Source organism: Phasianus colchicus, chromosome Z (genome assembly GCF_987193195.1).
Source record: "Phasianus colchicus chromosome Z, bPhaCol1.hap1.1, whole genome shotgun sequence".
NCBI lineage: Eukaryota > Metazoa > Chordata > Aves > Galliformes > Phasianidae > Phasianus > Phasianus colchicus.
Window position 1 is genome coordinate 10,336,792 of NC_143476.1, and position 16,707 is coordinate 10,353,498.

General features: G+C 46.4%; 1 long non-coding RNA gene across 1 annotated transcript; it reads right to left on the reverse strand.

Annotated features, from left to right (window-relative positions):
• Positions 1 to 1,125: 1,125 nt before the first annotated feature.
• LOC149912473 (uncharacterized) lies at positions 1,126 to 6,711 on the reverse strand. The gene is made up of 3 exons (XR_016461621.1): positions 6,435 to 6,711; positions 4,422 to 4,512; positions 1,126 to 1,496 (listed from the first exon to the last, which is right to left on the reverse strand). It is a non-coding gene; the product is annotated as an uncharacterized LOC149912473 (long non-coding RNA).
• Between the last annotated feature and the right edge of the window lie 9,996 nt (positions 6,712 to 16,707).

Sequence of the window (16,707 nt, forward strand, 5' to 3'; positions counted from 1 at the left end):
CAAATTGCATGGGTATAGCATTAAGTACCAGAAAGCATGTTGTAAGGCCATTCTGTTTGGATAGGAGAAGCTCAGCAAAAGAAAAACAGACTCCAAAGAAGCCAGGGCCTCCACACAAGGCCGAACTGACTCACTCTGTGGGCAGGTTGGGATGCAACAGGCAGGCATCAAGAGACTCCCCTCTGTCCTCCTTCCAAACTTCTCTCTCTTCAGGGATGAGCAGGTGTCCAGAAATAGTGGCCAAGTGTTGATAAGCAGCTGTCAGACGTTCAATAATTAGCAGTATACCTGCTGAGCTAGCAACAATGGGTGTTTATTTAGTCACACACACACACACAGAATGGCCCGGGTTAGAAGGGACCTCAAGGATCAGGAATCTCCAACCCCCTGCCACAGGCAGGGCCACCAACCTCTGTAGCACTGCACATATGCACACTGCTGGATAGAAACAGCAGTGTGGGAAAAAACTGTATGCTGTGGATGCAAAGGGTGAATCAGAATGGCTTAACAGCTCACATTATGAATGTATTTTCACCTTCACATTACCCATACAATGTCTTAGAAGGAGCTGTGTGTCAGATTTTTTTTTATGCTCCCTTTCTTTCACCAGCCCTCATGTGAAGTGCCTAGCTGATGGCAGCCCTGCTCAGCCTCAGAGAAAGGTGACCCCAGCCAGCATTTCTGTGCTTTGTGTCCTGTGTCAGCAATAACTCTGAGTAACTAATGCATTCAGGAAAACCAGGGTCTGTTCGTGGACCATTTGCAAACATAAAGAGATGCAAAAACCCAATGGATAACTGACTTGTTATGAATTATTGCCAAGCTGCAACAAAAGCTGCATGGCAGAAGTGCCTATGGGACCTTTTTCATGGCCCTGATAGAAATCACTGCAGTTGTTTTCTCTTCCCATTTGCTCAAGTAATGTCACAGTACTTTTGGTGCCACCACAGCCAGAAGCACTGCTGAGGAAGAAGGTCCATTGCTCAACTATACTCTTAGACACAGCTCCCAAAAGCTTACCAACTAAGGTTCTATCTCCATAGCATACTGGAAAAAAGACAGATTTTTGTGCACCCTCTTGGTCCTTCCTTTTCAAAAGCAGTGGGAAAGACAGAGCCTCAGTTAGCACAAAGTTAAGCCGGGGTTAAAGGCAAGGTAATATAAAGGGGTTTCTGCCCCGTAGTATGACTGTATTGCTCCCTCTCAGTTTAAAGCCTGGTAGCCATCCAGAAGTACACTGCACTGACAGAGTATTTGATAAGAGAAACAAAAACAAAAAAGAAAAAGAAAAAAAGAAAAAGAAAGAAGGGGAAGATATAAGAATGAATGTGGTTTATGGGTCAATTTATGCGGTATCATGAGGGCTGATGCACAAAATCTGTGTTTGGACATCTCTCCACATTCCTGTTCCATTGGTGCCACAGAAGAAATGCTCCCGAGGGATTTGGCATAACAACGTATGATCTTCCATGTCAGTGTAGGAAGGTCTTTTCATTCTGTGGGAGCAAAGAGAAAGAAAAGCTATGAGAAGAATAGCATCTCTACTGTGCTGGAATCCTTGTTCCCAGTTTGACCAAACACTAAGTCATTATGAAAAGAATAAAATGTGACAAGAAATTCTACATTTGTCTCTGTATTCAGACTTTGGAAGTCATCTAAATGCTCCTGCTTTCCTTCACAGAGTAATTAAGGATGTGCACTGACTCTCAGCCCCAAGATGAAGAGGTGTTTTCTAAACATTTCCTTATTTTTCCCACTGGGCCCATTGCTCTAACTTAAAATACATCCTCAAAGCACTTTTCCTCTCATGGATGTTTCCAGCCAGCTTCCCAGTCTATGACATTTAGGGATGTGATCCGATCTGAACCTTTACGTAAACCTTTTGAGACTTGCCCATCACTGCTTCCATTGCTGTTTCTGAAAAATAACCTCAAGGCTATGTGATTAATCGTTCCTTGTTTTAATCTCCAAACCCAGGTAGATTAATGCCTACGCTGACCACAGATCAGTGATTTCTGGAGTCTTCTGCAGAGCAGCACATCTGTAATTACAAGTTCTGAGTTTCCTTAGAAGGAAAGAAAGAAAGAATGAACAAAAGAAGGAAGGAACAAACATATTCTCAGGAGGAACTTTTCAGGGACCAATTCACAAGCAAAGGAAAACATGCTGTTCTCAGCAACCAAACAATGTACTTTACGCTGCCACAGGGATTGATAACACGCTACAGCTAGAGCATATTTAAAGGGCTCCATCACTGCTAGGCCAAAAGCTGACCCGCTTTAAATCCTTACAATATGGAGAGAAATGCTCTGACAACTTTTTCAAACTTGAAGAAACAAAGGTAAGCTGTTGAATTGCCACCAATGATTTTCTCCACAAGAAAACCATCACTGTGAAGAGCACCCAAAAAATATGGCAGAGGTTTATCAGGGCAGCACTCATTACATCCTCAGTTACACTTCATAGCATCCATGTGTTGAGTTGAGCAGAGGGAAAACTGTGAACCTGAAGTGCTCAGCCAATGAGGAACCGGGGAGGGAAGGAGAAGCATCGGGTAACAGGGCATAAAAGATGTGACGCTGTTTCTGCAGGTGCCCTTCTGCTTGCAGGATGCCCAGCTCTGCAACCGCAAATAAATCTGCTTTTATCAGAGATACCATCCTGATGCATCACCTGGATATTTCCAGCAGCGCTCAGCAAAACAGACATGGTCTGATGTTTAGCATGCTTGTCTGAACAACACTTGCTTTCACAAAACCAGCTACTGCTAAGCAAAACACACCCTGGCTCTGCTGATAAGCAAAACATCCTTCAGCTACTCAAGAAGCCCAGTGTATCATTTTTACCTAAGTCAGTGTGGGGGTCCCGTCCAGTACATCACCCTGAAACTACCAACCTGGAGTATCTCAGTGCTCTGGGATGCCCCAAAGGCCTCCCCTTGTGCCCTAAAGGACTCCCAAGATACCCTGCTGCACACTAGAGCTCTCCCAAAGCCTCTTATTGTCTGCTAGGGTGCTCCAGTGTCCTCCCAGTACACACTGGAGGCTTCCCAGTGCTACCTGCTGTTTTGTAGGGCACCCTGGAGTCCCTGGGTGCCCTAAGATGCTTGCAAAATGCTCTCACTGCATTCCGGGGAACATTAAGAGCACTCCCAGAGCTCCTCAGTGGTTACTTGGCTGCTCTTCAGCTGGCACAGCGTGCCCTAGAAGCTTCCAGGGACATTGCACTGGACCTGAGCACACTCTGAAGCACTCCCAGCTCCTAGCAGCCTACTTGTGAAACCTGCAGGCTTCCTGGGGACACTCAATTTCTCGGGCACCCAAGATTTCTCTCCAAGTCCCCTTGTTGATGGAGGGCACCGTAGGCACTTCCCAGAGTGCCATAAATCACAGAATCCCCCTGCTGGAGGAGGAACACCGATATCTGGCTGCATCGCTTCTTATGCTGGAGTCTCTCTACCCAACAGCCATTCTTCTGGGAACCTCAGCCACAACACTGCCAAAGCTGCATTTGATGGGGATCTTCGTCCTCCTACCACCAGGGCTGGGCTGTCTGAGAGACACGGCACAGTATGCTGCAGTCGCTCATCTCCAGAGACAGAAGATACCACAGGTCACACTGTTCTTTCTCCTGAGACGTTCCAACCTTCACATCTCTCTGCCTGCCAGTGCAATCGCACGGTGACATCACTCACTGACAGACATTTCACTGCCAGCACAAACACATCTCCCTTACCCCTGCCATCAGCATCCCACTTGAAACACTTCCCCACCTGTATCAGCATTTCCTCTTTCACACAGCTGCTGTGCCAGGACCTGCAGACTCCACAAGAACAGGAGAACTCCGCAGACGACAGTGATTCCGTTCTCCGCCCCAGAGCCTCCAGTGCTCAGCATCACACTGGGTGTTGTAAGAGCGGAGTGCTGACCGTCACGTCTCAAGCCAAGAGCTTCAGACTGAGCTGCAGTGCCAACGCACTGACACTGCCAGCCAACCTGATGGGGCCACGAGGAGGAGGAACTGCAAGCCAACCAGGACCACAACCACCTGAATTTCAAGCAAACAAGAACCAACACTCGCAATTCTTAGCTCCAAAAATGAAACTAACAATTGCAAAGGAACCTGATGCAGCCCTCTGACAATCTGACATGCCCTGGAAATCAGTCTGCAGCACCTTCAACTGCCCTACACCAACTTCCAGCTTCTGCTTGCCGCTCCCTAAAGGAAGCAAGCAGCCAAAAGCAGGAATTTGTCGGGCTGGCTTCACCTGGCAATGAGCAGTCCTTAGTGAATGAGAATGGAAAAAGCCAACTGGATATTACCATCTCATCTGTTCCTCCCAGGGTTTTACTGCCTCCTCACATCTGTCAGAGGAGCCTGTGTGAGATAAAAGAACACTACAAAAACCAGTCAGCATGTACCTGTCACGGTGGATCAGAAGGGAGTCCAGGAGGGCTCCATCCCCTCTGATGCAGTCAAGGCAATGTAAGGAGAACACCTCAGATGCCATTCCTGTATCAAGACAAAAAGAAGAAACAAAAACAAGCACGAGCTCTCAAAATCTCAGACCAAAAGCTACTAACAAATGGCCAGAGCAAGCAAGGCACAAATGAAACTGGCTCCACAGTATTTCCAGCAATGACCAAAATCAGAAGCCTAAAACTGCATCTGAGAAAGAACAAGGTTGTACAATCTCTTCTAACACTCAGAAGCATACAGCCCAGGGATTCCCTGTACTGTAAGTTGCATGATGAATGCTCTTCTTCAGAAGCAGCTTCCCTTTTTGCTGCCAGCTGTGATCATACAAAGGGCTGAAGGCTGTATACCAGAGGGATGAAGATTCCCCAGAGGTCACGAAATGTGACTGACCCTACAGAAATCAGAAGTGTTCAAAGATACAGCCCGGCCTCTGCTGTCTGACCATACCTAACCATGATTTCCATCTCACTGTGCAATCTCTCAGAGGCAAACAGCACAAGCAGAGCCCTGCACAAGGCGCCAGCAGCAATACTAGAGGTCACCTGGCTTTGGTGGACGTTGAGGAACTGAGTGTGTTCACTACCAGGGGACTGAATGGATTCACCCCGCTGTGTGACAAGGCGGCCTGAACAAGAAATTTAAAGTGCAAAGGAATAACAGCATCAACAACAAGCCCAAATTTCATCTTAGGTGAAGATGAATCTTTTGCAAAATGGCATAAAATGTAAATACTGGACATTTAAGAGTTTGCTTTCCCACTTTCAGAGACATTTCCTTCCTCTACAACACTTGCTGTGAACACTGCTACACCGCTGTGCTCATCTCCAGAATTTCAGCTAACGGTTTTGTTCACGATGCCTGGTGGCAAAGCAAACACAACCACATTCAACTGTTCTCATACTGCAGGCTGTTACACTTCTAGAATTAGAAACAGAGAACCACAAGGCAGAACGAGAAACATCCAGTGATTATCTCACACAACACTTACCTCAAAGTTACTCATTGTCCCTGCTTTATCTTCAATCCTACATTTCTGACACTTGCAAATTTGCCAGCAGTTAACATGAAAAATGGCACAGAATACAGTCACAGCTAAAACTCAGTCATTATTACAGGAATGGCTACAAAACACTAACAGCCCAGGGAAATGCAAGAGCAGCATGCACTCCCTCCAGAAATGCTCCCACACATCTGCAGGTCAGGAACCTCACACCAGGCATACTTTCCAAGTATTCAAGGAATCCTCAATGCATTTCTGCACTGAAAGAATTGCAACTGGAGCACTTGCAAATTGTCAGGGTCAGCAATAGCCTTTACAACAGCAGCTACTCTGCAGTGCTGAGATTGCTTCCCTAAGATATCTCTCACTGAGCAAGGAACACCAATCTTCTCTTACACAGAAGAGTCTTCTTTCAGTGCTGACAAGGATTACCTCATACTCATCAAAAGGCTCCAGAGCCTGCACTCTGTGTTGCTCATCTTCTGGAACACAGCAGGTGAAACACTCACTCACATCCGTGACGCTGCACTCAGTCCAGCCCTAAAACAGAAATCCCTCAAGATGATTCCTTCTGGAAGAAAAGACTCACTTCCCACAACACAACAAAGACCCTCCATGAAGCATCTGCATGGGGGGTCTTTAAAACTGCCCAGCTGGAAAGAAGCAGCAGCTCAAAGTCTGATGAGATGTCTTGCCTAAACATTTCTACAGAATACCTAAGATGAAAAGCCTCAGAGGAACCCATACGTTGCCTTATCCCACACCAGCAAACAGGCTGCTTCTTGGCGAGGGACCTTCAGATGACTAGCCACATCAGCAGAGCAGGCAGCAGCTCTGCCTCGGCCCTTTTTGCTTCAACCCAGCTGGCCCAGCTGGCGACTTCTACAATTACCTGCAGTTACCCCTTCTGCAGGTGTCTCAGTTTCCCATGGTTCTGAGGGCTGCAGGTACTCACTTTTCCAAAAAGCTCTTCTGCTGTGCTTCACAATCAGGCTTGGAGACAAAGAACAAAGTGCAGAGTCCAGCTGGCTGAAATGCTGTTGCATGACACGTCCAAAGGGGTCCTCTGGGTGCATCTGCTCATAGAGCAGAAAGCATGCATGAGAGAAATGCTCTGCTGCCCACTGAATCAAGGCTCCTGACCTGTCGGGAGACGGACGTACGGATAATTAAATACCCGTGGGACCACCTCTTATAGGACAGGTGCAGCTTAAGGCATGCTATTCAGGCATCCTGACAGATAACATACAAAACAGAAACCTGTACTGGGAATCTATGGAAGTCTCATCCATTCATAGAGAGAGTCTGGGATGAGGAGACCCCAAAATTTTAAAAACAAACAAACCAACCCACAGTACTTCAGGTTCTTCTTCTTTGTATTTTCCTAACCTCCCTTTTAGGTTCACAGTACAGATGAGATTGGAGAAACCTCTGGACACCATCTGCTCCAACCTCCTACACCAGCAGAACCACCCAGAGCTGCCTACCCAGGACCATGGCCAAGTGGAGTCATAGCACGGCCTGGGTTGCAAAGGACCTCAAAGATCATCTGGTTCCAACCCCCTGCTGTGTGCAGGTCGCCAACCAGCAGCCCAGGCTGCCCAGAGCCACATCCAGCCTGGCCTTGGATGCCTGCAGGGATGGGGCATCCACAGCCTCCCTGGGCAACCTGTTCCAGTGCCTCACCACCCTCTGGCTGAAAAACTTCCTCCTCACATCCAACCTAAACCTCAACACCCCCTGTCTCAGTGCAAAGCCATTCCCCCTTGCCCTATCACTCTCCACCCCCACAAACAGCTCTGGAAGATCTGCAAGGAGGGAGACTCCACAGCCTGTCTAGGCAAGCTGTGACAGTGCCCATCACTGCAAGAAAGACATCGAGGCCCTGGAGCGCGTTCAAAGAAGGGCGACAAAGCTGGTGGGGGGTCTGGAGCACAGGCCTTATGAGGAGTGGCTGAGGGAGCTGGGATTGTTCAGTCTGGAGATTCTCAATCTGGAGAAGAGGAGGCTCAGGGCAGACCTTATTGCTCTCTATAACTACCTGAAGGGAGGTTGTAGTGAGCTGGGGGTCGGCCTCTTCTCTCGTGTAACTGGTGATAGGACTGGAGGGAATGGCTTCAAGCTGCACCAGGCTGGATGTTAGGAAATACTACTTCTCTGAAAGGGTGGTCAGGCACTGGAACGGGCTGCCCAGGGAGGTGGTGGAGTCCCCTTCCCTGGAGGTGTTCAAGGAACGTTTGGATGTTCTGTTGAGGGATATGGTTTAGTGAGAACCACTGGTGATGGGTGGATGGTTGGACTGGATGATCTTGTAGGTCTTTTCCAACCTTAGTGATTCTGTGATTCTGTGATCACTCACACAGTCCAGAAGCGTTTGCAGATGTGTTGATGAAGCAATGTACCATAGAAGTGCTGTGACCTTTTAGTCATGTCAGCATGTTTTGGGAGAACGAGGCAACGCAGTGTTGATGATCTCCACATCTTTCCGGCAGTGAAATTTACTTTAAAATTTCTGCAGGGAAAGGTTTGTGCCAAATGACAAAGGAAAGAACCCTTCCTGCAAAACGTCTGTTAGAAAGCAGCACGTTGTCAGCTGGAATCATGAGTTATTTCAGCCCTCACTGGGCTGATCTGGAGAAGGGCTGTGCCAAGGTATTTACAGATGTCTTCTGATGGGTTTGAAGCATTTCTGGCTTGCGGGGTAGGCATAATTCTGCAAAGCTGGTGGATTGCTAGATCAATCTGAAATACAAGAAAGATCAATAAATGACCAAAAAAAAAAAAAAAAAGCACCCAGATATATTGATAGCTGCATTACGTACTACATGATTCCTTTCAGCTATATGTTTTTTTTTAAATAAGAAAGTGTAGAGCTGCCAGTTCCCTTATCCATCCTTTCAAGCTCCAGGCTAAGTAAGAAATGTTATTCCTCTCAACTGGAAGATGCATTCTGGGAAGAATGGTCTTCAAACTATTTGCGTTTCTTTAAGACATTTAGTTATGGGAAAATAAAACAAAACAAAACAAAACAACAAAAAAACCCACCAACAGCCTCTATATTCTGAAAATGAAAAAAAACCCTTTTGACTTTCTCTTGACTGTCTGAAAAGTATAAGACATCACATACAAATGTTTAATGAACAAAGAGCTGTCACGGAAAAGGAGGGAGCTGCTCTTTTACCTATCAAACCTTCCACATCTTTGAGTGTCTGCCAACAACCAGAATGTGTGGAGGCACCTTCAGTAAATGGAGGGCAATGATGGCACTGCACTTACATTAATCCTTGATGAAATAGTACAGCACTGATAGAAACTTCCCAACAGTCTGTGCTGATCTGAAATGCTCTGGCAACTCTTTGCAAGAGGCACTTCATGCTGAGTATTTTTATGTCATTGCTTGCTTGCTGGTATCACCTGTGCTGAGCTAGCTGGACAAACCCAGATTGGCAGCTCCTCAGATGTGTTACCAGCTAATTTCTCACTGATCATTAGAAACAGAAAGTTAATTCTGCTGGGAATTTTGACTCAGCACGAAAAGGAGAGCAAAAGGAAGGGCAAAATGAATGAAATAGCGACACAAGTTACCCAGCTGTTGTGTTGGAAAGACCATTTTTAAGCCAAAAGAACTGCAGAAAGAAGGAATGGATGGATTTCCTGGAGCATCTAGTTCTCCAGATGCCTACAAGAGACTGCCTTTCTGCATGTGGGACACAGAGCAGATCCCCTCTGATGTTCGGCACAGGGATGGATGGTGCTAAAAGCAGGTTTGTGTTTACCTGCAGGGCCCATTTGTTGGTTTGTTTCCATGTACAGAGAGCCCATAGGAGGTATCAAAACCATCTCACAGCTTGTGCTTGTAGGTTCAGTGTTTGGGAGCACTGACCTTCTGAACAGCTGAAACCAAAATCTGCAATTCAAAACCTGTAAGTAATATTCACATAATAATTAATAAAGAAATGCAATAGATAAACCTTTCACACCTGGAGCTCAGCTGCCATCACAGACCATTGCAGTGACTGCCCATGCATTAATTCTGTGTTGATAGTATCACTGGTGTCTCTCTTCTAGAGATGGATCCAAGCTGAAATGTGACTGCTGGTCGAGTTTCCACCTTAGCAGCTCCTCTGCTGCTGCTGTCACGACTGCATTGTCCACCTGAACTGCGGGGTTGGATGTGACCTTGTGAGCAGCAGTCTGCTGGCAGACTTGTGAGTATTTTCCAGTACGTAGTTATCCCTGGTCAGTAGAAGGAGGAGAGAATTAATGCATATATGCATATATTATATATACATTAATTAAATAATTATATAAATCACATAAATTATATATAATTATATATAATAAATCCATGAAATAGACGTGAATATATACAATTAAAAATCCATAACCATTTTTGTGCATATTTAAATGTAGGAATGCATTCTATTAGAGGCATTGATAAGCAGGCATTTAAGCACACCTTGCTTTGCTGTTTAAGCAGGTCTGCACCAGAATCCTGACTGTAAGTGACATCTGTGAATGTCTTGAAAAGGACAGCTCAAATCTCAGGTCATGCACGAGCATGGAGAAGCTGATTTCCTCTTGGTTAAGTCTTGATTGTTCAGTGCATAGTGGTCAGATGGAAGACAACATGTAGTCCAAATGTACTGATTTGAGAAAACAGCTGCTCTGGGTACTAGGAAACAGAGAGAAAATGGAGAAACAGACACTGCCAGAACTCTGCTGTGAGCACTTGTCTCATGAAGGATGTATCATAACAAGCCCAAAACTAATGGAGGAAGAAATAGGCTTTCCAGCTGTGTATTCATCCTTGGCATAGCTAGCTCTGTCTTTAGACAGGTTTTTGAAACACTCACATGTTTTACCAACAGATAAGTAGATAAGTGACCAAAATGCTGAATGTCACGCACACGTTGCTCCAAAAGTAATGCCTGCTACTGATTTCGATGGAAACTGCAGCTCTGCTGCCATCTGCTGGCACGACAACAGAATGTAATGGAGTATTTGTAGGAAGGTTCAGCCTCTGCTGCCATATCACCAACAGGCACCTCTGATATCATGGGCCTGCATCAGCAAACAGGAGGCGTTACTTTTGGAGCAGCCCTCATATATTTTATATACATATATGTATCTGAGTAGCAGCAGCTCTCAAAGCCAATATTCTGATGCTCATTTGGTTGTGCTGAAGCAGTATGTGTTCAAAGAGTGCATTTACAGATGCTTTCATCACATACTTTGTGACACAGTCTGCAGATCTCTGTTTAGGACTCGATTTGTAGAACTGTTCACAGAGCTCCTTTATAGAAAGCTCTGGAGGTGGAGCAGCAGGACGTGATAACTCAGTCACATAAGGAAAGATTAGCAAGGTAGGAAGAATGATACTACTCTAGAAAGCAATACATGATGTCAGAACATAGGAAAAGATGTTATGCAAAGGAAAAAAATGAAAGTGAATAATTGCAGATGTTTTAAATTTGCATGCGTGCCATTTACAACCTTTGTAAAACCTTTGGGAGAAAAAGAAATCCAACCAGCAATTAGGAATTCTTGTTTTCTGTTTGGCAAACAAATGATGTAGAGGCTGAAATGGTAGGAGGATAACTCTGTCACACAGAAATCAGTATTCTGAAGCTTCTGGGAAAGAAAAGAAACCAGAAGAATTACAAAGAAGTGTTGTGGTTATTTGCTGAAATTCTGCATGTTTTAAAGATTTCACTGTCATGAATGTCTCCAGAGTGCTATAAAATAGGGGAAAAAACAACAACAAACAAACAAACCAAAAACACTAACATTGGCTTACATGGTTAAAATGTGGATGGAGGAGTAACACACCTGGTAAAAGCATTGTTCTGCATTTGGCAGAGTTCTGTAATCACAAAACACAGATACTTATCTGGCTTGTGACTGGAAATGTGTGTCTTCTGAAATCCACTGCTTCAATTCATGCCTAAAGTAATGCTCTAAAGGTCTATTATTGAAAATATGTTTTGGACATTAAGGCAGCCCAGAAAGGGCCTGCAAAAGCACTCTGCTCCCCATCAATAATTCTTTCTTCTTTTGCAGGAATTGGCAGAGTAACCCTTCTGACCTGAAACAAAAACTGAATGTAAACAGATCAGATGTTCTATATCTGAACATAAATGTTTCCATATCTTTCAGGTGTAACTGAGAAGCTGAACCAGATGCTGCCACTACTGACCAGTACCTAGAAAACACACGCAATGCAGGAGGGTTTGTTGCACTGTGATTGCTTTTTCTCACACCTGTCAGAACGTGAGTGAAGCTAATAGATGGGCTGGTGCTCTGATGCAAGGTAACAGCAGGCGTTCAATTCATGCTGTTAGTGCAGAATTGGCTCAAAGAAGGGAGACTTTAATTCACTGAGCTTTGCTCACTGGAAATGAAGGTGCAGGCTGTTCATAAGGGTACAGAAGCAGAGCGCAGCCTGTGTGCCACCAGGTGGCATGGAGGGTGCAGCAGAGCAGGGACTGCATCAGAGTTCTGTGATCTGTTGCAGCTCCCCGGGCAACTTGAGGAGTCAGCAACATCAGGACTACAAACAGAATAAGGATGCTGGGATGAGGACCTGGTGGTGCCAAAGTGCTTCCCTGCCTCTCTCAGAGCCGAAGACTCACGTTTTTTACAAAATGCCTTTGGGGAATTCTGCTCATTATAACATCAAAACACATCTCCATCCCGAAAGCTACCAGCCTCCAAGGGGTGGCAGCCTCTCACTGAGCATGCACACCAAATGTTTTTAACCCGTACCTTTTAAAGCCATGTGAGGAAAGTTTACACCAATCAGAACAAAGCCATGTAATCACTGGAGTGACTCCAGCTTCACCTGTGGAACAGCAAATAGTATGAACATGGATAAGGACAGGGGGAAGATGAGGGAAGGTAGCTTTGCAGGCAAGTAGGAGAACAGCTCTGACCCTGGGAGCAGCCAATGGGCAGATCCCCTCTTTGCCCTCCACAGGCAGTGCTGGTAGGTGAGATTCACACACTCGGTTCTGCTTCCCTAGGAAATGCAGTGATCCCTAATTTTGGTTTATACCTTGGTGTTCTTGTGGACAGGCTGTATTCCTCTTAGTTCTTTGCACATGCTTTGCATTATCCTTGGTTAACCTCACAGCTCTGCAGGCAGCTATCACATCTGTGTGTGAGAGTGGAAGGGATGGCCAGATTTGGGGATGCCTCTGGTTAGATTAAGGCAAAATGAAATGCAGAGGTTCTCACACAACCCTCAGTTTTAATAGGAATCTATATGCTACAGTTATCCCAAAATAGTGCACGGTAAGAATTAAATCTGTCTTGACTGTGTGGCTAAATATAAAACTTTTTGTTGGTCATTAACAACAATGAATTATCACCAGCCATCCAAAAGAACCTCTCAGCATGTGCCATTCCTGACCAAAATGACAACTAGAATCAAATATTATAAACTGATGGAAGTGAGTGCAGTCACACAAACCTCAGTGACTACAGAACAGAGGTGTTTTGAAGAATGCTATTTGCTAGATGTGAGCAAAAAGGGTAGCAATGCAACCAAATTTCATCAGAGTCACAGAGATGCAGGAGTTGTGGCCAGTGCCAGAAGGCATGAAGGGATTTGGGAACCTATGTAAGACTGTACCTTCCATCATCTCCTGTGAGAGTGTTCTACAGCTGAGCTGTGCATTGCATGCCTTTGTTCATTTGCTCTGAAACTTTTCTTTGCTGGTGCAATTCCATGTCCTCTGGTCTTACAATGGAAGAATCAGAGATCAGTGGTTCCCTGTTAAACTCTGCCAGTCATACTCTTGGTTGTCTGCTTTCTGGCCTGAATTGCCTTTGGTTACTTACTGTTTTTCGTATGAAAGTTGTTCTACAATCTGATCATCCCTAGAGTCCTCCTCTGAACCTACTCACATCCTTCTCGATGGCTTTTGAGATGGGAAGAACAACATTCAAGGTGCAGCCAATGATGCACCTCCATAGAGGCACATCTTTTCCACTGCCTTGTCTTCTTCCTTGCAGAAAGGTTCATCATATGCATTTTTTTAGAGGATTGCTAATGAGAAAATCTGAAGATGCAAAGGTATGTTTTAGTTGGCTGAACTCTTCTCAGCCCCTTGTTCCCAATTGCACGTAGATAAAACTGTTGGCTCTGATGCTGGAGCAGGACAATTAGCCTTCTTTCCACAGCCTCCCACAGCATTCCTGGCTTCAGAGCAGAAACTGCTTCTCATTACTCCTACACTGAGATGTGTTCTGTTGTGATGACTGCTTTGCGCCCTCAGGCAAAATCTCCTACAAAGCACAGATTTGTCCTCTCCCAGTTCACCAAGAATGGAGAACTTTGGGGTATTCCTCACACCTCGCTTTTTATTCATATGGGATGTGGGGAAAGCTTTGGGAAAGTATGAGATGACAGTGGCACATTCTAACTTAATGCACAAGAAGCAGAAGTTGCAGACTATGAGGGGTAAAAGGCTGGTTATATAAATTCTTTGTCACCTCCAGAACTTCTCTTCCCTGCCTTCCATCATTTGATTTCTTTCTTTAAATGCTTAGTATTTTTCTTTAGCTTTTAAACTTTAAATCTGGCATTTCTCATCCAATATTTCCAATATCCAGTATTCCACCTGATTTTTCAGATATTTCTCTGCAGTATTTGTACAGTTCCTGTAGTTAACCTCATAGTCATACTGAGCTTGATTTACACAACACCTCCACTAGCTGTGAATGTTCCCTTTATCTGCAGAGATCATGGCCTGAGCCTGACGTTTCTTCATTTCACTTATTTAGGAGTAACATATTCTCCTGTCTCCAAATGATGTTTCCACAAGATAAGTTTGCACTCAAAGCTATGCACTCCCTTAAAGCAGGCAGAAACCACACAGACGTGACTCTAAAGTTGGCTTAGAAATACCTTGGAACCCAGTTATCATTGCAGATCCTTGACAACCACAGGAAGAGTTTTTCAGATTCCTTCTTTGTGAAGGACTGCAGGTAAACAGCCATTCATGTGCTGAAAAACTAAACAATAAGCACAAAGTGTAGCTCGTGGCAAGCTGAGCAGCCATTGGTAATCTGTCATTATGTCAAGTGACTCAGGGCTTTGTGTCTGTTGCTCCTCTCTTGCAGGTAGATCTCAAATACTTTCTTCAATCCGTCTCCCTTTCCATTATATGCCTGGTTTGTATCTTCCTAATAAACTGCTCCATAAATGCTGCTGCCATCAGATTTGCATTTAGAGAAATACATTTGAACACAATTAAAACAGTGAGAGGCCATCAAATCGGGAATCAAACGCTGTAGGCTATAAGCTTGTCAGTCAGACAATAGGAGCATCACAGCTTGCACTTGATTATAACACTTCTTCAGAGATGCAAAGGACAAGAATGCACTCAGGAACTGCACTCAGCAAGGTTTTACTAAGAGCACATCATATTTGACAAGCCTGACTGCCTTCACTGATTGCTGATGTGGGCAGGAGGGCATACATCACAGGACATCACAGGACATACATGCCAGGACAGAGCAGCTGATCTGGAGGTGTAAGGGACTTTTAGGGGTTTCCTTTGCCAGGGAAACACCAAGAAAGTAAAGCAACCCTACAGCACCAGGCAGCTCTCATGAGAGTGGCTGATGGCCAGGGTGTTGTCAGGGCAGTGGAGACCATACTCACAGCCCTGAAAAATGGCAGCTGGGAAGCTTTCTGTATGGGGAAAGAGCTGTAATTCTATTAGGAAGGAAAAAGTGCCTAAAAACCTCGTTCTAGTACACTAACAGGTTTTCTGAAGCTGTTGGAAAGACCTCTAAGATCATCTGGTCCAGCCATTGTCTCATCTCCACCATGCCCACTAAACCACATCCCTCAGTGCCACATCTCCACCTTTCCTGAACACCCCCAGGACTGTGACTGCACCACCTCCCTGGCAGCCTGTGCCAATGCCTCACCACTATTTCTGAGCAGAAATTTCTCCTCGTGTTCAATCTGAACTTCTCCTGGGGCGACTTCAGGCCACTGTCTCTGGTCCTATCCCTGCTGACGTGGCAGAAGAGGCCGGCCCCCAGCTCTCCAGAACTTCCCTTCAGGCAGCTGAGGAGGGCAGCGAGGTCTCCCCCGAGCCTCCTCTTCTCCAGACTAAGCAATCCCAGTTCCCTGAGTTTAACTTGGAGCTAAACACACTGCTGTGAGGACTAAAAAGTAATCTGTGCATTTTTATTGAATAAAAAGGGTGTTCCACATGATCTGTAATCATAAAAACTGAACATACGGCCACTGATACAGATTGCTGACAAGGTCTACGTTAACCTGAACAATGAGGAAACCCAGGCTGGAAAAGCTGAAGTATGAAAGTAATATTTTATGTGACATTTCCTAGACAGGGCGGGGGGGGCGGGGGGGGGTGGGATAGAATCGGGGGGGAGGAGGAGGAGGAAAGAAGGGGGGGGACGGCGTGGGGGGGACGGCGGGGGCTGGGGAAGGGGCGGCCCCCCCGAGGAGCTGGCGGGCAGAGGCAGCGGGGTGCAGCTCCGCACAGGACCCGAGCGGCTGCCCCTCTCCCTCCGGCCCGGCTCAGCCGTCTCAGCTCGCCGCGGAGCAGAGCGGCGCTTTCCCTCGCACTGCCGCGCTTTGCCCGGCATTCCGGACGCTCTCGCGTCTCTCGCTTTGCCGGATCGGGTTCGTGCGGCGAGTCGCCGTTCCTCCTCGGCTCGCTGCCGTCGCGTTTTCTCTCGCTTCCAACGATCTGCTCGCTCTCTGCCCTTCCCCCTCTCCCGGAGCGCACGCGGCCCGGGGCCGGCCGGCTCGCGGCAAAGCGTTGCGAGCCCTGCGGTTGTTTGTCCTTTTCCCGGGGCTGTGCCCCCGTCACGGACACGGAGGAGAGGAGAGGAAGGGGAAGGAGGGGGGGGGAAGGAAGGGGGAAGGACCGGGGGGGGGGGAGGGAGAAGAAGGGGGAGGAACGGGGGGGGCTGGAAGAAGGGAGGAAGGAAGGGGGGGCGAAGGAAGGGGAAAGGGGGGGGAAAGAAAGGGGAAGGAAGGGGGGGAAGGAAAGGGGAAGGAAAGGGAAAGGAGAGGGGAAGGAGGGGGGGGAAGGAAAGGGGAAGGAAAGGAGAGGGGAAGGAGGGGGGGGAAGGAAAGGGGAAGGAAAGAAGGCGGAAGGAGGGTGGGGCAAGGAAGGAAGGAAGGGGGAAGGAACGGGGTGGGAAGAAGGGGGAGGAAGGAAGGCAGAAGGAGG